The following is a 21,560-nucleotide window of genomic DNA, read 5'->3' as shown; positions in this document are numbered from 1 at the left end:
GCAGCCCAAAGGGAGGTAAAGTCCTGGCCACCTGGGAGGAGGACTGTCGCAGGGATACTAACCCGGCTGAGGGACACCTTTGATACCCGCACCTCAGCCGAGATTAAGCTTAGATTCTATGGGTGCAAGCAGCGAGCACATGAGAGTATAAGGGACTATGCACTAAACCTACAAGAGGCCCTGAGAGCCATTAAGCAGACCGACCCTGACAGCGTGGGAAACGAGGACAGGCTGTTGACCGAGCAATTTATAGAGGGACTATATTGCAATGTCCACCGAACCCAGTTGCGGGCCATAGCCTTACAGGATCCTCATCTGGACTTTGCACAGTTCAAGGACAGAGCCATCCGGGTGCTCCGAGAACCGACACCGGGTGGCGTTGTGACCCACAGGCGCCCAGCTATCACTTACCACCAGGAGGCGGCGCCCTTGTCGGCAGGGCCTGTGGGGGCTGATGCGCAGGCTTTGAACAATGACCCGGCTCCGGACCTGCACCATCAGGTCCAAGAGCTAGCTAAAAGCGTTGCTGCGCTAACCCGAACTGTGCAGTCTTTACAGGTTTCCACTCCAGGGAAGATCCAGCTGGCATCCGGACCGGAGGACATCCCGTGGCGTCGACCAAGGAGGACCCCACCGGCCAGAGGAAGACCCAGCGACCGGTACAACGAGGACGGACAACCTATCTGCCGCCGCTGCAATCAACCCGGACATATGGCAAGGTACTGTCCTTTAAACTGGCACAACCTGGGGTAGAGGGCCAACCCCCAGGAAAAAGATCACCAGGCCCATCGAACTGGCGCGACAAATATGTGGGAGGACGTCCAGTCTTGCCTGTGGTACTGGATGGCATCCCTATGAGTGCCCTACTGGACACCGGGTCACAGGTCACCACCATCCCGTACGTGCTCTTCAAGCAGTACTGGAATGACTCGGATATAACCCGCTATCCAGACGACGACTTGAGTATCATCGCCAGTAATGGTCAGCCCGTGCCACAGATCGGATTTAAAGAAATGACCATTAAAATCGGTAGAGTCGAACTGGCAGCACAGGGACTGATCATTGTAGACATTGACAAGCGCGAGAGTCACCCAAAGATAACTCTAGGAACTAATGTGATTGAAAATTGTCTTGCAGAGGTGATTTTCATTTTACAGCAGGTTGCCAAGAACGCCAGCTCCGGCCAGCAGCGAGTGCTCCAGAAAGAGATCCGGGCACTGATGCGACGGCAACAGGTGGAACTCTCCGGTGGTGAGATTAGTAGCGTAAGAATGTGTGACCCTTTCCCTATTGCCATGCCCCCGAAAAGTGAAATGATGATTTGGTGCCGGGCAGCTATTGGTCTGAGAGGTAGAGATTACCAGGCCATGGTAGAACCAGTCTACTCAGACAGTAGGCCCACCATTTTGACAGCACGGGGGGTAGTTGATGTACGCCATGGGAGGGTGCCCGTTCGTATAATAAATATCGGGAAAAGGGAAGTATACCTGCCCCGGTATGCTACGCTAGCCAAATTATATACTATCAACCAAAATTCTATACAGTCTGTGGAACCCTTGCCTCCATCTCACCCGGAGGAAGGTAACGGCTCTACGAAAATAATGGAGGATTGGTGTCAGCAACTACATTTGGGTACTGACTCCACTCCCTCCCACCAGAAACAGGGAGTCTACCGGGTGGTTCGAGAGTACGAGAGAGTGTTTAGTAAACACCCGTTAGACTTCGGGCGAGTCAAGGGGGTAGAACACCACATCCCCACGGGAGACCATCCTCCCATAAAAGAGAGGTATCGACCCGTACCCCCTGCACACTACCAACACGCCAAGGGGATGCTTAGAGACATGAAGGAGGCTGGGGTAATCAGGGATAGCTGTAGCCCCTGGGCAGCTCCACTAGTCTTGGTCAAAAAGAAAGACAACACCATGAGAATGTGTGTAGATTACCGGAAAATTAACCGTATCACACACAAAGATGCGTACCCCTTACCAAGAATAGAGGAGTCTTTGGCTGCTTTAAAATCTGCTAACTTCTTCTCCACCTTGGATCTCACTAGCGGGTACTGGCAGGTTCCTGTAGCAGAGGCGGACCGGGAGAAGACCGCATTCACCACCCCGATGGGACTTAGCGAGTTTACCTGCATGCCGTTCGGACTCTGCAACGCACCAGGAACCTTCCAGCGATTGATGGAATGCTGTCTGGGACACCGAAACTTTGAGACGGTCCTGTTATACCTGGACGATGTCATCGTCTATTCCAAGACCTACGAGGACCACCTGAAACACCTGGCGGAAGTGTTCGAAGCTCTGGCAAGTTACGGCCTAAAGGTGAAACCCTCCAAGTGTCACCTCCTGAAGCCAAAGGTGCAGTACCTGGGACACGTGGTGAGTGCTGACGGAGTGGCTCCCGACCCTGATAAGATCACCGCAATTAGGGAATGGCCAAGCCCCTCCAGCGTAAAGGAAGTGAGGCAGTTCCTCGGGTTGGTAGGCTACTACCGAAGGTTCATTCCCGGTTTCACCAAAAAGGCAGCTCCTATGCAGGACCTCCTGATAGGCCAGTCCAGGAAGGCCAAGAACCAGAAGCCACCCTTCAGATGGGAGAAGCTGGAAGAAGAGTCCTTCCGCCAGCTGAAGATGGCCCTCACGGGGGATGAAATCCTGGCGTACCCTGATTATAGCCAGCCCTTTATCCTCTACACCGACGCCAGTAACATCGGGCTAGGAGCCGTACTGTCCCAGATCCAGCAGGAGAAGGAACGGGTAATTGCTTACGCCAGCTGAAAACTGCGACCCACCGAAAGAAACCCTGAGAATTACAGCTCATTTAAGCTAGAGTTCCTGGCAGTGGTGTGGGCAGTCACCGAACGCTTTAAGCACTACCTCGCTGCTTCCCGGTTCACCGTGTACACGGATAACAACCCGTTGACACACCTGGACACTGCAAGACTCGGTGCCCTAGAGCAGAGATGGATGGCCCGCTTGTCCAATTATGAGTTTACAATCAAATACCGGGCAGGACGCTCCAATACCAACGCGGTAGCCCTGTCCAGGATGCCGAACCTACCGGACGTAGGGGAAGATTCAGAGGAACTGGAAGAAGTTGAACTCCCCGCGTTCCACCGTCATGGGACTATCCAGTATTCCCACCATGTAAGGAGTAAGCAATCCGCTACGTTCAACCCATTACCTCATTACAACTGGGCGGAGACGCAAGACAGTGACCCTGCCGTCCGACTGGTAAAGGAGATGCTGACTCGGCCAGATGCACGCCTTGACCCAGACGCTCCGGAGGAAGCCAAGCAACTGTGGGCTGAGAAGAGTCGACTGTTCCTTTACAAGGGGAAGTTGTGCCGCAGAATGGTTAACTCCCGGACGCATGAACTAATCTGGCAAGTAGTGGTGCCAAGAAGAGACGCAGCTATGGTGATGGAGGCATACCACGACGGAGCTGGGCACTTCGGATGGAAGAAGCTGGAGTTCCTGCTGCGCGGGCGGTTCCATTGGGTAGGCATGAGAGGAACCATCGAGAGGTGGTGCAGAGACTGTGGCCCATGCAACCTAAGAAGGAGGGACCGTGCCAGCCAGAAGACTCCCCTGCAGTCCATCATTACCAGACAGCCGTTGGAACTGGTAGCCTTGGATCATGTAAAACTGACCCCAAGCAGAAGTGGCTACGTCTACGCGTTAACCATCGTGGATCACTACTCCCGGTTCTTGGTTGTCGTCCCCGTCAAGGACTTAACGGCTCAAACAGCAGCTAGAGCCTTCCAGCAGCACTTCTGCCGTCCGCACGGATACCCGGAGCAGGTGCTGACGGACCAGGGGCCTGCCTTTGAAGCGGAAGTCTTCCAGGAGTTCTGCACCCTGTATGGCTGCCGGAAGATAAGAACAACACCCTACCACCCGCAAACTAATGGACTTTGTGAGAAAATGAACCAGGTGTTGATAGATCTTCTGAAAACATTGCCCCTGGAAGAACGTAGTCTGTGGCCTGAAAAGCTGCCCGACCTGGTGGACCTATACAACCACATCCCTGTAGGTTCCACCAACTGTACCCCGGCTTACCTAATGAGGGCAAGACCTGGTAAGCTTCCTGTTGATCTGGAGATGGGAGTCCTGACACCCGAGGACACTTCACCAGAAGCAGACTGGGACACAGAGAGGCAGCAGCAGTACCGGAAAGTACAGGAGCGCGTGGAGCGAAGTCTCTGTCAAGCTAGGGAAAGACAAGAGAAAACTTACAACCAGTATGCTCCCGCTGTTCCCCTGGTGCCCGGAGAGCAGGTCTTGAAGAGGAAAAGACGGCTCCACAAGTTGGACGACCAGTGGGAGAAGGACCCGTACACCGTACTGCCCTCAAGCCACGACAACCCAAAGATCTGTACAATCAGTAAAGACGGAGGGGAAACCACAGCCATTGTATCCCGGGATCACCTGAAGAAGTGTCCCGAACAGCTACGGAACCCTGAAGAGGAACAAGAAGACCCTCGACCCGTAGAGGAAAGGGAAGATATGGTTAGTACTGTGCTCGGAGACTTCCCTCGGTCTTGGACTCATGTCAATGGTGCTGTTGTGGTACCCGTCCTCACGTTCCTCCAACCAGCATCCCAAGTGCCTACGGAGACACAGGTAGAGCTGGAAGAACAGCCGGTCCAGGAGGCAGAAGACCCCACACAAGCAGACCAGGAGAATCAACCCTCTGCTTATAGTGAGCCTGCCATACCCCTAGTGAGCCAAAGAGTCCGTAGACGGCTGCCCAGTTTACCCTTGACAGCTCCTATACCCTGTAGCTCAGAACCAGTCAGCCAGCTCCGTAGGTCCACTAGGGTCACTAGAGGCCAGTTGCCCATACGGTGGAGGATCTAAATGTTCAAGCTATTTTATTAATGTTTACCTGTTTATTGTTGCTTGTGTATAACTTTGTGTTTCTAGTTATTTGTAGGAGTCTTTGGTGGATTTACCGGGAATCCTTTGTGCATATAGTTGGAGCGTAACCCAGGACGGACTAAAAGACTGTTAAGGACTCGGGGCAGGACAGACCCCTACCTGGTTACGGCTCCGGTCTCTTGGTGAAATGGACACCTTTGTTTTCTTCAAAAGTTACACCCGGTTACGGACACGCCGTGACCACCTTATGTGTTGTCTCTACCAGAACGTTATTGTTTATACCTTGTTATGTTTACAAAAGTATGTTTAGTCCCGGAGTACTAAATTTCACTAAGGGGGAATGTGGCACCCCAGGGGTCTGGTTTCCACAGTAATAGCAATATTATGTCTCAGAGCAGGTGGGAGGTCTTCTGGTCAGAAATCCTATGCATGCCACACCTCCTGCCCAGTCCTGGGAGGGGAAGAACTTCCCCTATATAAAACTGGGGCTGAGGCAGGGTGAGTTAGTTAAGAAGAGGAGAAGCAGCTATAGGAAAGAGAGATCAGGAGCTCTGGGGAAGTCGTGCTAAAAGGAATCAGGGGCTGGCAGCTGAAGAGCTCGCCCTGATTGAAGAGTTACCTCCGGACCCGGAGTCCGAGGCTGTGGGGACTAATCCTTACCCAGCAGCAGAAACCGACCGGCAGGGGATTTCAGGTCCTCTGGCCAAGAAACCCGAAGGCATGGTCACACGCGTGGGACCAGCACCGCCGTCGTGGAGCGGAAGCCACTAGAAGGCCCCGAGTCACCGGCCATACGGGTGAGCACCACACGGTACACTCAGGGACGTGGGCTACTTTTACCCGCCTCTAGCAAGGTAGCCAGAAGAGTACAATTAGTTGGGGAGGCCTACAACTCCGCCTGGCCAGGGGAGATCCCACCATCTGCTCAAGGACTGACCAGGCCCCAATCGCTAGCCAGTACTCCGGGAGGGTCTATCTTTGTCACCAGTAAAGACCCTGAACCACACCGCATCGTCTCTGAGTGGTTCCTGCTACCCCCATCATCCACGTCGGCTGCCCTGAGGCCATACCCCTCCCGTTGGGGGTTATCCCATCCACGCTGCACAATCCTTCCACCGGCCTCAGCGGTCTGCCCTGCAGCGGCAGCTCCATAGCTGTATTCAACGGGTGGCGTAGTCGTCCAACATCTACTGCTAATACTCAGCCACACAGTTTGACTCCCTGGGCACGGACCGGGTCACCGCCACGAGACTACTACCCCCAACAGGCCCGGCTCCGGGTAGTCCCCGCGTGCGCAACGCTACACCAAGTAGGCCCAGGGGCGCGTCACATATCTCTCCCACCTAACCCATTGCCATGCCATATCTCCCCCACTTCCTCCATCACCATTGCCAGGTCATATCTCCCCCCACCTCCTCCATCACAATGCCATATCTCCCCCCACCTCCTCCATCACAATGCCATATCTCCCCCCACCTCCTCCATCACCATTGCTCTCCTTCATCTCCCCCAACCTTCTCCATCACCATTGCTCTCCCTCATCTCCCCCCACCTCCTCCATCACCATTGCTCTCCCTCATCTCCCCCACCTCCTCCATCACCATTGCTGTCCTTATCTTCCCCCACCTCCTCCATCACTATTGCTCTCCCTCTTCTCCCCACACCTTCTCCATCACCATTTCTCTCCCTCATCTCCCTCCCCCACCCCCTCCTCCCCATTGCTGTCCCTTATCTCCCCCCACCTCCTCCATCACTATTGCTGTCCCTTATCTCCCCCCACCTCCTCCATCACCATTGCTGTCCCTTATCTCCCCCCACTTCCTCCATCACCATTACTCTCCCTCTTCTCCCCACACCTTCTCCATCAATATTTCTCTCCCTCATCTCCCCCCACCGCCTCCATCACCATTGCTCTCCGTCATCTCCCCCCACCTTCTCCATCACCATTGCTCTACCTCATCTCCCCCACCTCATCCATCACCAATGCTCTCCCTCTTCCCCCCTTCCTCATCCATCACCATTGCTCTCCCTCATCTCCCCCCACCTCCTCCATCACCATTGCTCTCCCTCATCTCCCCCCACCATCACCATTGCTCTCCCTGATCTCCCCTCACCTCCTCCATCACCATTGCTGTCCCCATTTCCCCTCATCTTCAATCCAGTGTATTAGTTTTAAAAAAAAAAAACACTTACCTCTCAACCCGCTCCCCCGCAGCCTTGTCCTCTGCTTCCTGCCCGGCATCTTTCTCCCTGACACAGGCTCGCTGTTATGCACACGCCCGGGCTGAGCGGCGTGTGCGTGTGATTGTAGTGATTCCACTGGACCGTGCCGGAGAGTGAATGCCTGGAGGGGCTTAACTAGGTATTCACCCGATCCGACCAGGGTCGCACGACGGCATACGACGCCAGTGCACCAAGGAGGAACCGAGCAAAGGGACCAGGTGCTACTCCAGGACAGACCCCGGACACGGCTGTTGACCCACACAGGGGAATACAGGAACAGACTGGTAGGCTGGCACACAGACTGGTGGGTATAGGCAGGCACGACTGGTATGCAGGCAGGCGGGTAAGCAGGCAGGGGGGTATAGGCAAGCACAGCTAGAGTGCAGACAGGGAGGCACTAGCAGGTAGGAACACAGGCGGGATAGGACCCAGTACACACTGGGACTCAGGAACAATACAGGCAGAGGGGTACAGGCAAGCACAGCTAGAGTGCAGACAGGGAGGCACTAGCAGGTAGGGACACTGGCGGGATAGGACCCAGTACACACTGGGACTCAGGAACAGAGCCACAGATGTGGCGGACAAACACAGCAGAGTGAGGCCGCCCAGAGAGGTGAGCGAGAACAGGGCAGGACAAGGCCGCCTGGAGTGGTGAGCAAGAGTAGAGCAGGACAAGGCCGCCAGGAGCGGTGAACAAAGGATCAAAGCTGAGCGAGACTGCTGGAGCAGTGAGCAAGAGTAAAGCAGGACGAGGCCGCCTGGAGCGGTGAGCAAGAGTGGAGCGAGACTGCCGGAGCAGCGAGCAAAAGGGTCAGAGCGGAGCAAGGCTGCCGGAGCAGTGAGCAAAGGAGTCAGAGCAGGCTAGAACCGCCGGAGCGGTAAGCAAAGGAGTCAGAGCAGACTAGAACCGCCAGAGCGGTGAGCAAAGGAGTCAGAGCAGGCTAGAACCGCCGGAGCGGTGAGCAAAGGAGTCAGAGCAGGCTAGAACCGCCGGAGCAGTGAGCAAAGGAGTCAGAGCAGGCAAGGCTGAGTAGGGGGGACAGGGCTCTGTTCACACGGAACAGACAGGAAGGGAAAGGCAGAGCCAGACACCCACAGGGTACTTGCAGTGAAGTAGCGAGTGGACCACAAACTCACAAACGGGAGCACAGAGACAACAGGCAGGAGTTAGGTACGAGTTCAGACTCTGCAGAAAAAGGAAAGGAACGGACATAGAGAAAAGACAGATGAAAGATAGGAGAGAGTACAGACTGGAACTGAGTGTACGGACGAGACCGACACAGGAGCGGGACACAGGAGCGGGTCTGGGAATACGGCCCCCAGAGAGGCGGGACGAACAGGCAAGGAGCGTGTTCAGACAGAACAGACAAGATACAGGAGCAGGTCTGGGTAATCGGCCCCCAGAGAGGCGGGACAAACAGGCAAGGAGCGTGTTCAGACAGGACAGACAAGATACAGGAACGGATCTAGGTAATCGGCCCCTAGAAGGCGGGAGGAACAGGCTAGGAGCGTGTTCAGACAGGACAGACAAGATACAGGAACGGATCTAGGTAATCGGCCCCTAGAAGGCGGGAGGAACAGGCTAGGAGCGTGTTCAGACAGGCCTGGAAATACAGCCTCCAGGAAAGGCAGCAGGCAAGAGTACACAGACAGGACTCAGTTCAGACACGGGAACTGATACCGCAAGGCAGGAGACAAAGACAGGACTCAGCTCAGACACGGGAACGGATACCGCAAGGCAGGAGACATAGACAGGACTCAGTTCAGACACGGGAACTGATACCGCAAGACAGGAGACAAAGAACGGGACCTGGCATCTTCAGAGTGAAAGCACACACTGAATGAAACACTATGCTCAGGCAGGGATAGATGGGAGCAGCTGAGCTATATACCAGGTGACAGACAGCAATAGGCTGAGGACGCACAAGGGGTGTGACCCACAGCAGGTACAAAAAGCAGGAAGTGATCGGGCGCCGCCCTTAAGCAGCAGAAACAGACACAAACAGACAGCATGGAGGGAAGCCAGAGAGACATTCTGGACTGGAGATCAAGTGCGCGCTCTTGCACAGTGGGAGATGGACCACCATGCAAGGACGCCGCCAGGTATGTTACACTCGCGCTGCATGATGACGTCATGAAGCAGCGCGAGCCTGTGTCAGGGAGGAAGCGCGGGGCAGGAAGCAGAGGGTGGAGCTGGAGGGTTCGCTCCCTGCCCGCCGCACATGATGAGGGCAATCTGGCCATGGGCCCCCCGGAGCCTGGTGGTCCGAGAAGCAGGCCAGATTGCCCTCATCAGCCGCACTGCAAGGGCCCTCCAGACCCTCCGGGCCCTTGCAGTGCGGAGCATCGGCGGCCATGTTAACCAGGGGCCCCCGTGCATTCTCTGGTGTCCCGGTGCCCCAGTCCGACCCTGTATATATATATATATATATATATATACATATATATATATATATATAAATATATATATATATATATATATATACAGTACAGACCAAAAGTTTGGACACACCTTCTCATTTAAAGATTTTTCTGTATTTTCATGACTTTGAAAATTGTACATTCACACTGAAGAAAACTATGAATTAACACATGTGGAATTATATACTTAACAAAAAAGTGTGAAACAACTGAAAATATGTCTTATATTCTAGGTTCTTCAAAGTAGCCACCTTTTGCTTTGATGACTGCTTTGCACACTCTTGGCATTCTCTTAATGAGCTTCAAGAGGTAGTCACCAAAAATGGTCTTCCAACAATCTTGAAGGAGTTCCCAGAGATGCTTAGCACTTGTTGGCCCTTTTGCCTTCACTCTGCGGTCAAGCTCACCCCAAACCATCTCGATTGGGTTCAGGTCTGGTGACTGTGGAGGCCAGGTCATCTGACGTAGCTCCCCATCACTCTCCTTCTTGGTCAAATAGCCCTTACACAGCCTGGAGGTGTGTTTGGGGTCATTGTCCTGTTGAAAAATAAATGATGGTCCAACTAAACACAAACCGGATGGAATAGCATGCCGCTGCAAGATGCTGTGGTAGCCATGCTGGTTCAGTATGCCTTCAATTTTGAATAAATCCCCAACAGTGTCACCAGCAAAGCACTCCCACACTATCAGACCTCCTCCTCCATGCTTCACGGTGGGAACCAGGCATGTAGAGTCCATCCGTTCACCTTTTCTGCGTCGCACAGAGACACGGTGGTTGGAACCAAAGATCTCAAATTTGGAGTCATCAGACCAAAGCACAGATTTCCACTGGTCTAATGTCCATTCCTTGTGTTCTTTAGCCCAAACAAGTCTCTTATGCTTGTTGCCTGTCCTTAGCAGTGGTTTCCTAGCAGCTATTTTACCATGAAGGCCTGCTGCACAAAGTCTCCTCTTAACAGTTGTTGTAAAGATGTGTCTGCTGCTAGAACTCTGTGTGGCATTGACCTGGTCTCTAATCTGAGCTGCTGTTAACCTGCGATTTCTGAGGCTGGTGACTAGGATAAACTTATCCTCAGAAGCAGAGGTGACTCTTGGTCTTCCTTTCCTGGGGCGGTCCTCATGTGAGCCAGTTTCTTTGTAGCGCTTAATGGTTTTTTCAACTGCACTTGGGGACACATTCAAAGTTTGCCCAATTTTTCGGACTGACTGACGTTCATTTATTAAAGTAATGATGGCCACTCATTTTTCTTGACTTAGAATTTGTATTATGGCAAGAAAAAAGCAGCTTACAGTCTATTCAGTAGGACTATCAGCTGTGTATCCACGTGACTTCTGCACAACACAACTGATGGTCCCAACCCCATTTATAAGGCAAGAAATCCCACTTATTAAACCTGACAGGGCACACCTGTGAAGTGAGAACCATTTCTGGTGACTACCTCTTGAAGCTCATCAAGAGAATGTCAAGAGTGTGCAAAGCAGTCATCAAGGCAAAAGGTGGCTACTTTGAAGAACCTAGAATATAAGACATATTTTCAGTTGTTTCACACTTTTTTGTTTCATTTGTTAAGTATATAATTCCACATGTGTTAATTCATAGTTTTGATGCCTTCAGTGTGAATGTACAATTTTCAAAGTCATGAAAATACAGAAAAATCTTTAAATGAGAAGGTGTGTCCAAACTTTTGGTCTGTACTGTATAAGCACTATATGATGGGTTACAGTAACAGGGCCAATACAGTATATTGTGACAATATACTATTATTGACAATGTACTATATTATGGCAATACGACTCAATACAATATCTATGCAATGTTCTATTACAGATGGGACTAACTCATTAAGAGGGGCGCTCCTCCATGAGTCTCGCCAGAAATGTTACTCCGTTCAGGGACTGCAGTACATCACTGCCATAACTTATGCCACAAAAGTGGTGTAACTTTAGAAGTATTTGTCAGGTGGACTTTGCCGCACCCCTCCCTCCCATGGTTCGCCCACTTGGGACTGTGACTGGAGTGAAAAAGGCAAATGTCGCAAAATGTGTTTTCAAAATGCTTTACAACAGAAATCCTGCAAAAATACTTTGATGAATTGGGAACTTTTACTTTAGTAATACCGAACTTGTATTCTGTGATATACTGTGCGAGCCATTGCATAAGCATTATGATGCACCAGCACTTTTATCCTTAACTCACATAATAATATATTTGGATTAGATTATTATTATTATTATTGATTGTGAATCTTATATTATCCTGATGCTTTGAATTTGAATATACCCTTAAATACTTGAATATAACTTTGTGAATTGTCACTTTATAATAACAATAAAATAGTTGTTTTATCATTATAATAGTGTTGAAGCTCTATATTTATGGCAGTGTGTATGAATGTAGGATTGTGTGGTCCCCAATAGGCACAACGTGACAGCATGAAATCATATTTAGCTACTAGGGAAACTAAAGGTTATGACAGATTGTGCAGTAGTGATTTTACCAAACTGTAGACGGTACAGATATAATAAGATATCAAATATTGTATATTCAAGATAGAAAACCTAAGATAGAAACAAAATTAACATACACCCTGCTGTTAGTAAATAAGTAAAAGCAATATTGTCTATAAATCACATTGGGTACTTAGCAAACAACTGTTTTTGATTTAAAAAAAAAAGACGTAAAAGCGATCCCACCCGCGCCAAGGTGTTCCCAAATTGGGATGGTCCTAAAAGGGTCGTAACAGGAGCCCACCGACGTCAGCAGAAACTTCAACTGGATGTGCGTCATCGGATGCACTTCCAGCTGAAGTGCATTGCACTGCACAGACCCATCAGGTACTGCATGAAAATACACGCTGCCGGCCAATCAGAGGCCAGCAGCTGATGTCAGCGTGCACGTGATGGGGCACATGGCAGTGGCGTCATACGCTCCCGTCGCACAACAAAGTCAGCTGCCGGCTTCACAAGAGAACGCCGCGCAGCAGGGGAGCGAAGGGAAGGTAAGTATTTATTTTTGTTTTTTTAAATCAGTGGCCATACTAGTACATGGATGACTATGGGGGTGCATTATACTTTATGGATGATTATGGGGGTGCATTATACTTTATGGATAACTATGGGCTGTGCATTATGCTTTATAATGGACTATGAGCTGTGCATTATACTACATGGATTACTATGGTATGTACATTATATTATATGAAGGATATTGACTGTGTATTATACTAATATGGATAATCATGGACTGTGCATTATACTACATGGATGACTGTGGGCTCTGCAGTATATTATATGGAGGACTATAGGCTGTGCATTATACTATATGGAGGACTATGCGGGGTGCATTATACTTCTTCTATGGAGCTCCATTACTTCTATGTGTGCCCCTGGTGTGTACAGCTGCAGAACGGGGGACATATACCAGGATGGGGGATATATATACCAGGATGGGGCCCAGGATAAGGGACATATACCAGGATGGGGGATATATATACCAGGATGGGGCCCAAGATAAGAGACATATACCAGGATGGGGAATATATATATACCAGGATGGGGCCCAGGATAAGGGACATATACCTGAATGAGTGATATATATACCAGGATGGGGCCAGGATGAGGGACATATATACCAGGATGAGGTACATATATACCAGAATGGAGGGCGCATATATATATTCAGCATGGGGGGGACCCGCTCCAAGTCTTGCACCGGGGCTCATCAGATTCTAGTTACGCCACTGGGTCCTAACCTCTGGTATTAAAACCTTACCATGTATCAAAGAGCCTCCATTTCTTTGAGCTGGACATTACATTTATATAGTTTCCCATTGCTGGGTGTACATTTTTGGGACCCAATCCTTCTCAGCCCTTATTCACATTGACGTCACTTTGACACATAATAAGGTTTTAATACTAAAGGTTAGGACTAGTGATGAGCGAGCATGCTCGTTACTCGAGATATATGAGCATGCTCGGGTGTTTTCCGAGTATCTTTGGCGTGCTCAAATGTTATGTTTGAGTCACTGTGTGTGCATGATTTCCAACTGTTTGACAGCTTTAATACATGTGAGAAATGCCTGTTTATTAGGCTTTCCTCACATGTATTAAAGCTGTCAGTCGGAAATCATGCACACAGAGTGACTCAAACATAACATTCGAGCACGCCGCAAATACTCGTAGAGCACCCGAGCATGCTCGCCGAAAGGGTTAACAGAACACGCTCGTTCATCACTAGTTAGGACCATCCTGATTTGGGTACACGCTGGTGTGATGGATTTTATGGTTTTTTTTTATCAAAAACGGTGTTTACTAAGTATCCTATTTATTTATATGCACTATTTCTTTTACTTATTTACTTACAGTAGGGTATATGTTTCTTTAGTTTCTATCTTAGGTTTTGTCTGTTTAATGGCTAGTGTGAACTTGCTCCTATATTTTGCATGAATACCAAATAATACTCAAGTTAATTTTTTTCGGTTTAGTTTTCTATTCAAGATATAGGATATTCCAGATATTGTACAGTCTGGATATAGTATAAACCAGAAATAATCCAGTGCTTCCATTTTTAGGAGGAAATTTGACCATAAGGTTGATAAGAAAAAAAGATTTGGAAGATATGGAGGGGGCATTTCTATGTCCCTGCCTTTGGCACCATGGAATGAAACTGATGATACTTCAGAAGCATCTAGAATTGCCTTACAATCTGAGATTACTTTTATTTTATTCTACATGTTAAAGTATTTTTTCAAATAATATTTTTGTCAAAGAAATAATGTCTGAATTGTCAGCTAAATATAAGAAACAGTAAGCAAAAACTTCTTTCAAAAGGTGATAAAAAAATGAAGCGATTGTGAACTGTATCGATAGATCTAAAAATATACAGAATCTAATAGAGGGTCAGAGATCAAATAGGGTGCGGATCTTTACAATAGACAAGAAAGGGTGAGTTAAGTGGCTCTTAGCAGACGTCAGATACTGTGTTTCTATGGAAATATCTCAGAAAAGGTTTCAAATATGGCTGCCAGATAACGTGTTTGACTTGGAGTTTATTATAATTGTATCCAGCGTTTGTATAAAACTAATTGATGTATCTGTCTGCTTTATCACTTTCCCTCTTCGGTAACTTCATTCTGACAAGTTAAAACAAAGAAATTGTTCCAAGTATTTTCTGATATGATAAATGATTTGCTGATAAAGTTCACAGGTCCACTACTTATGTAATAAAAAAAAAGATAAAAACAGTCCTTAATGCCAAATATATGAACATATGGATAACTTTTACATGTTATACAATCTCATATTCGTGACAGCAAGATACCTCCAAAGAAAGCTGAGTCTGCCATTTATAACTGTATAATATATACAGATACTGTATATTAGAGTTGCAGGTTTACAAAGAACCGCACATAAATAGAATCAGCTCACCCCAAAGTTATCAAGATACAGAAAAAAGACAGATACATGAAAAGTTACTATTCTTTAGTAAATTATGGATATGAAAATCTGTCTAACTATCTAGCTATTAACTATCCATCCAATATCAAGCTCACAACTATCTAGCAGACCCTTTAATACTTTAGCATTGACTTGCAATATTGCTGAATTAATAGAGTAAAGAAAATCTCACACAGATAATGGTAATCGTTATGCAGAAGAGAAACAGTTAAAGTACGTGTGTATATATATATATATATATATATATATATATATATATTATATTTATATATATATACATGCACACGGATGGATGCAGAAAGAGAAAGTGATGGTGCATGCACACAGAAACATGTGTGTATATATATATATATATATATATATATACACACGTATATTTGTGTGTGTGTATATATATATATATATATATATATATATATACACACACACATATGTATACTTATGTGTGCACATGTTTGTGTGTGTGTATGTACCTTCATTTTCTTTTCTACACACAAACATATAAATATATATTGACAATAAATGGATGAACAGATGCAGAAAAAGAAAGTGATGGTACGTACACACAAACATGCATGTGTGTATAATAAGTATATGTTTGTGTATGTAGCATCACTTTATTTTGTATATACACATAGAAACATGTGTGTATATGAATATATATATTTATTTATATATATATATGTCTATTTATAAATATATATAATTTTTTTCAGCATCTATTCTTCCATCTAACTCAATAATTAAAACAATATGTAATTGCTTTACAAAATTACTGAATCAATAAGCCATTGTGGAGTTGCCAGGTTATTAAACCTTGCCACACAAGTGGAATTAAGTTATAAGTGGAGACATAAACTAACACCTAACCAGATTACTTCAGACATCTGACATTCAGGCAGTTGACAAGTTGATGTAGTATCTCTGTATCTCTGCTATAAGGAGTGATACAATTAACAACATCCAATCATGTCTATTCCATGTAAAACTACCCAAGCCAAGATGACATAATCACTCCCTGGCCATGCAGTTATCTCTCATTACTGCAATGTCCTGTATGTTTTTGCATATTTGTAGATTATCTTGATATAATATGTATTTATAGACGAGACCCTGGATGCAACTATTTCTCATTTCCATCCTAGTTCAGCCCACATATACACAGGTCACTCCACTATAAAGTACCATAAAGTGTCCTTACATCACAGCATTGATCACTTGTCAGTGGCTTTGTAAGAGTTCAGATTGAATGGAAGCACTTCATCCACTATTTCACCTATTATTACAAGATCCCAGTAATATAATATAACTATGATCATTATAAAATAGGCCCACCATAAATACAGAAAGAGTTGTTACCTTATCAGGGTGTATGCAGGATATGAGTCCAGGTAGTGCTCACGTTTCGGCAGGTGTAGCTTCTTCCTCAGGCTCTATCCTGACACTTTCTTTCCTACTAACTTTAGTGTGTACAGCTGCTTTCTGAATCTTTTATACAATTTATGCTCCCTGTTTTCCCATGATATTTGTGTTTTTGTAGGTGCCCTGACCTCTTCCCAGTGCCATCCTAGGTTCTGCACCCCCTGCAATCTGTTGCTTCTATCACCACCCAGATACTTTACACTTTATAAAGTCTTTACCTGAGCCCTTTAAATCCTGCGCTGCTACTTAGTTCTCCTCAGTTGTGCCTGTGCCTGTATCTCTTTGCTGTCTCTGATGCCTCCTCGCTGAGTCTCTTCCCCCTCTCCTTCCTCTCTGTTCCTATGAGCAGTAGTTAGTGGTTGTGCACAGGAATCTGACAGCGCTGGGCTGGATGATCTCTTCTCTCCATGTGATCACAGCCTGGATTCACAATGCAGCCTCAGGACCTCAGGACCATGCACTGAAGCATATTGTGTCCTCTCTCTGAATCTGACATCCCTGCTGAACTGAATTAACTTACAAGGATTCGGATACTGGAGTTCACAAACAGATCTCATAATTTTTCAATTTTTCTTTCACCTTTAAATGAATTGATTTATTTCACATTTTATTCCTAATATTATAAATGTAGGCTAAAACGTGATTTATACATGTATTTCCCATAACTTATAAAACACCGTAAAGTCCCTGTCCCCAGTGGGACTGACAATCCATCTTTTCTATCAGTGTATTCTTACACACGTCCACAGATTATTAATAACAAAATAGATCAAATATAGCATTTTTTTTTATTTTAACTACCTTCAATTCGATCTTGAGCCATGTCGACTTAATGGATGAACGCTGTGTAGGTAGTGATGAGCAAGCACTAAAATGCTCGGGTACTCGTTGCGCGGGTGGAGCAAATTTTAATGGTCGAGTGCTCGGACCGAGTAACAAGCCCAATGTAAGTCAATGGGAGACTTGAACATTTTTCCGGTGGCCCCCCCAGGAGGTCTGGAGGGGGCCTATAAATTGGTCAAATCGATGGAAACAGTGCTCAAATGACATGGGAACAGCATGGGGAAGACCCCTGGAAGCATTTATGACTCCCAGGTCACTGCTGTGAACAATGTTGTCAGAGTATTGCGCCACTTTTACAGACTGACACTAAAACATACAAAAACAAAGCTAAAATGGATTTTCCTGGAAGAAATGTTAAGAAACATTCCTTCCAGGGTCATGACTTGTATATAAGGCAAAATAAATAACAAAAATGCTCCTCCACACCTTGGGCTATGTTCACACGTAGTATTTTGGATGCGTTTTTGCACTTTTGCATTTATTTTAATGGTGAAAAATAAGTTCACCAATAAATGTAATTTAACACCTTACCTGGCCATGTAGTGTGTGAGCAGGGCCGACGTCAGCACCCTGCGCACCCGGGCAAGTGCCGGACCCGTTACGGGACCTGTGAGCGGAGGAGAGCGGTGTCAGCGCCCGCTCCCCTCCTCTTGCTCAGGGCCCTGGCAGCCGGCATAATACTTACCTCTCCCCGTGCCTCCGCAGCAGCTCCGGTCTCTTCCGCGTCCTCTGATTGTGACGTCTCAGGTCAGAGGGCGCGGTGACGTATTTCCACCGCGCTCTCTCCTGAGCCATCAGAGCGCAGAGCAGGAAGATGCCGGCGACACTGAGGAGTCCAGAGCAGCGGCAGCAGGTGAGGAATGAGGTGAGTATTTGATTTTTTTTTTTTGATGTATGGAGGCATGGGGCATTATAAGGGAAGATGGTGTGTGACATCCTGCGTGGGGCATTAAAAGGGGGGGGGAGGTGACATCCTGCATGGGGCATTATATGGGAGGGAGTGACAACTTGCATGGGGCATTATATGGGGGGGAAGTGACATTCTACATGGGGCATTATAAGGGAGGGGGAGGTTTGACATCCTGCATGGGGCATTAAAAGGGGGGGGGAGTGACATCCTGCATGGGGCATTAAAAGGGGGGGAGAGGTGACATCCTGCATGGGGCATTATATGGGGGGGAAGTGAAAACCTGCATGGTGCATTATAAGGGAGGGGGGTGACATCCTTCATGGGGCATTAAAAGGGGGGGGAGTGACATCCTTCATGGGGCATTATATGGGGGGAAGGGGGGAAGTGACATCCTACATGGGGCATTATAAGGGGGGGTGACATCCTGCATGGGGCATTATATCGGAGGGGGGGGGAGTGACATCCTGCATGGGGCATTATATGGGGGGAAGTGACATCCTGCATGGGGCATTATAACGGAGGGGGGTGTGACATCCTGCATGGGGCATTATATGGGGGGGGAATGACATCCTGCATGGGGCATTATATAGGGGGAAGTGACATCCTGCATGGGGCATTATAAGGGAGGGAGGGGTGTGACATCCTGTATGGGGCATTTAAAGGGGAGGAAGTGACATTCTGCATGGGGCATTATATGGGGGAAAAGGGGGAAGTGACATCCTACATGGGGCATTATAAGGGGGGGTGACATCCTGCATGGGGCATTATAAGGGGGGAACAGCCTGCGTGGGGCATTATGTGGGGGGAACAGCCTGCATGAGGCATTATGTGGGGGGAACAGCCTGCATGGAGTATTATGTGCGGGCACAGCCTGCATGGAGCGTTATATGGGGGCCAGTATTCTGTATGGAGCGTTACATGGGGGCCAGTGTCCTTTATGGAGCGTTATATGGGGGCCAGTATCCTGTATGGAGCATTATATGGGGGCCAGTATTCTGTATGGAGCATTATATGGGGGTCAGCATCCTGTATGGAGCATTTTATGGGGGCCAGTATTCTGTATGGAGTGATTTGCCGGTTTCTGAGCTATTGTGTAATTTACAATAGATATCGGTCATGTAATGTAAGAAGTGAAATCTTTGGCCTTGTACTATATATATATATTTCTCTGTGGTATCTGTGCATCATGAATCGTGGTATGTGTTAAAGGGGCCCACTGAGACTCTTTCGCCCAGGGCCCACAAAAACCTGGAGCTGGCGCTGTGTGTGAGACATGATCAGACACATCCATACAGTGCTGAAATGACATGGGAACAACATGGGGAATACCCCAGGAAGCATCTCAGCATTCCAGGTCGCTGCCTAAAACCATAGTCTTCAGACATGATCCTATATTACTGCGGTAATAATACAGACATTTTTGGCAACGTGATAAATATTAAACTCCATTTAAAATGGGCAAGGCGCATGGCAAGGGACAGGAAAGTGGACGTAATGATGATAGTGCACGCAGAGGCCAAGGCCGTGGGCAAGATGACACTGTGCCTGCTGAGGGAGCACAATAAGCACCCACATCATGTCAATCTAGCTTCCTGTCCCACTTTCTAGGGGGCAATGGAATACCACTCTTGAAGCCAGACCAGTGTGAAAAGGTTGTTGGTTGGATAGCAGATAAATAATGCTTCCAGGCAGTTTGCAACCACCACCACCCTGTCTTCCACAATGTCCAGTCTCAGTATGTCACGGGTGTGTCAGGTTTGACAGACAGTCATACGGGGTCCGGCTGTAGAAGGTCGCTGCATTTGGCCTTGCAAACATCTTTCTGATCCTTTCATGATCCCTCTCTCTCTAGGATCCAGCAGTGATCCTCACCTTGCTTGGGGATTATACCTTTAGGACCCAGCAGTGATCCTCACCTTCTGCTGCTAATTACCACACCCTTGCTGTATCCTCAAATACACTCAGTTTCTCCAGAGAGTTGCTGGTGATATAATGTTCTTCCTCTATTCAGGCCTGGAATTATAGTAGTCGGAAAGAATTTCCTTGGAGTTCCTTTGTGGTTTGTTGTCATGTTCTCTCTGGTGTCATCTTAAAGCTAAGTGTATTCCCTAGTTTTGTTTCCCTTGTGTGTACTTTAGTTTGCAGCGGGGCTGACTAGTGCTAACACCTCCATACCTAGGGCCTAGCTTTAGGGTCAGCTAGGGCCAGGTTTCCTGTTCGGTGATAGGTGCAGAACCTATATAGGTTCAAAAGGGGAGTTAGGATTTGTCCTTTGAGCTGTTTAGGGGTCTCGACTCCCTCTTTCCCTACTTGTAGGGCACCCTTCCCCTTTCCTGTCGTTATACTCTGGGTTCTCGCCATACCCAGCGTGACACAGTAGTCGTGAGTCTGGACCACATTATTATTATTTATTATTATAGTGCCTTATATGTGAAAAAGGGGTATACATAGCAAAAACAATTACAACAATCTTGAACAAAAACATGACGTTGACTGTTACAGGAGGAGAGAGGACCCTGCCCGCGAGGGCTCACAGTCTACAAGGGATGGTTGAGGATACAGAAGATGAGGGTAGAGCTGGTTGTGCAGCGGTATGGTGGAGGGGTGGTGACTGCAGGTTGTAGGCTTGTTGAAAGAGGTAGGTCTTTAGGTTCCTTTTGAAGGTTTCCACCGTAGACGAGAACCTTATATGCTGTTGTAGAGGGTTCCATAGAAAGGGGATGCATGGGAGAAATCTTGTATGCGATTGTGGGAAGAGGAGATAAGAGGGGAGTAGAGAAGGAGATCTTATGAGAATCGGAAGTTGCGTGCAGGTAAGTACCGGGGGACTAGGTCACAGATGTATGGAGGAGACAGGTTGTCGATGGCTTTGTATGCCAAGATCAGTGTTTTGAACTGGAGTCACTGGGCAATGGAGAGCCTGTGAAGAGATTAACAGAGAGGCCGGGGAATAGCGGGGGAATAGGTGGATTAGTCGGGCACCAGAGTTTAGGCTAGATTGGAGGGGTGCGAGAGTACTAGAAGGGAGGCCACAGAGCAGGAGGTTGCAGTAGTCGAGGCAGAAGATGATGAGGACCTGCACAATTGTTTTTGCAGATTCTTGTTTAAGGAATGTGCAGATCTGGGAGATTTTTTTTACTTGGAGTCAGCATAGTCCTCCCCCTGATCCTGCTTTCTCCCACCATGCCGAGTACCCGGACACAACTGATCCCACACTTGGACACTCCGTAGAGCTGTTCTGTTCGTCTTTCCACTTATAGATTCTGGCCTCACACTCGGTCCAAATATTTGAGCAGCCATGGCCACATGAAGGTGACGGTGGGAAAGTGCAATTACTGTCGCACGAGGTGGATGGTGATGAGACACGTTGGACAGAAAGTCAGGAGGAGGACCAGGGT

The 21,560-nt window shown here is 47.8% G+C and overlaps 1 protein-coding gene across 2 annotated transcripts in view; it reads right to left on the bottom strand.

Moving 5' to 3' along the window:
* Positions 1-16,911, bottom strand: part of KCNJ4 (potassium inwardly rectifying channel subfamily J member 4) — a 313,306-nt gene extending 296,395 nt beyond the window's left edge. Inside the window, exon 1 of one of the 2 annotated variants that reach the window (XM_073644275.1) lies at positions 16,347-16,911. The gene's annotated coding sequence lies outside the window, so the exon portion shown is untranslated. The remainder of the gene's footprint in view (positions 1-16,346) is intronic. The other variant, XM_073644274.1, reaches the window with a different exon arrangement.
* Between the last annotated feature and the right edge of the window lie 4,649 nt (positions 16,912-21,560).

Source organism: Phyllobates terribilis, unplaced genomic scaffold, assembly GCF_046119375.1.
Source record: "Phyllobates terribilis strain yellow unplaced genomic scaffold, ASM4611937v1 Scaffold_8__6_contigs__length_399053987, whole genome shotgun sequence".
In the NCBI taxonomy this organism is placed as follows: domain Eukaryota; kingdom Metazoa; phylum Chordata; class Amphibia; order Anura; family Dendrobatidae; genus Phyllobates; species Phyllobates terribilis.
The sequence above is the reverse complement of the archived record's forward strand: the minus strand, read 5'-3'. Positions and strand labels throughout refer to the sequence as shown.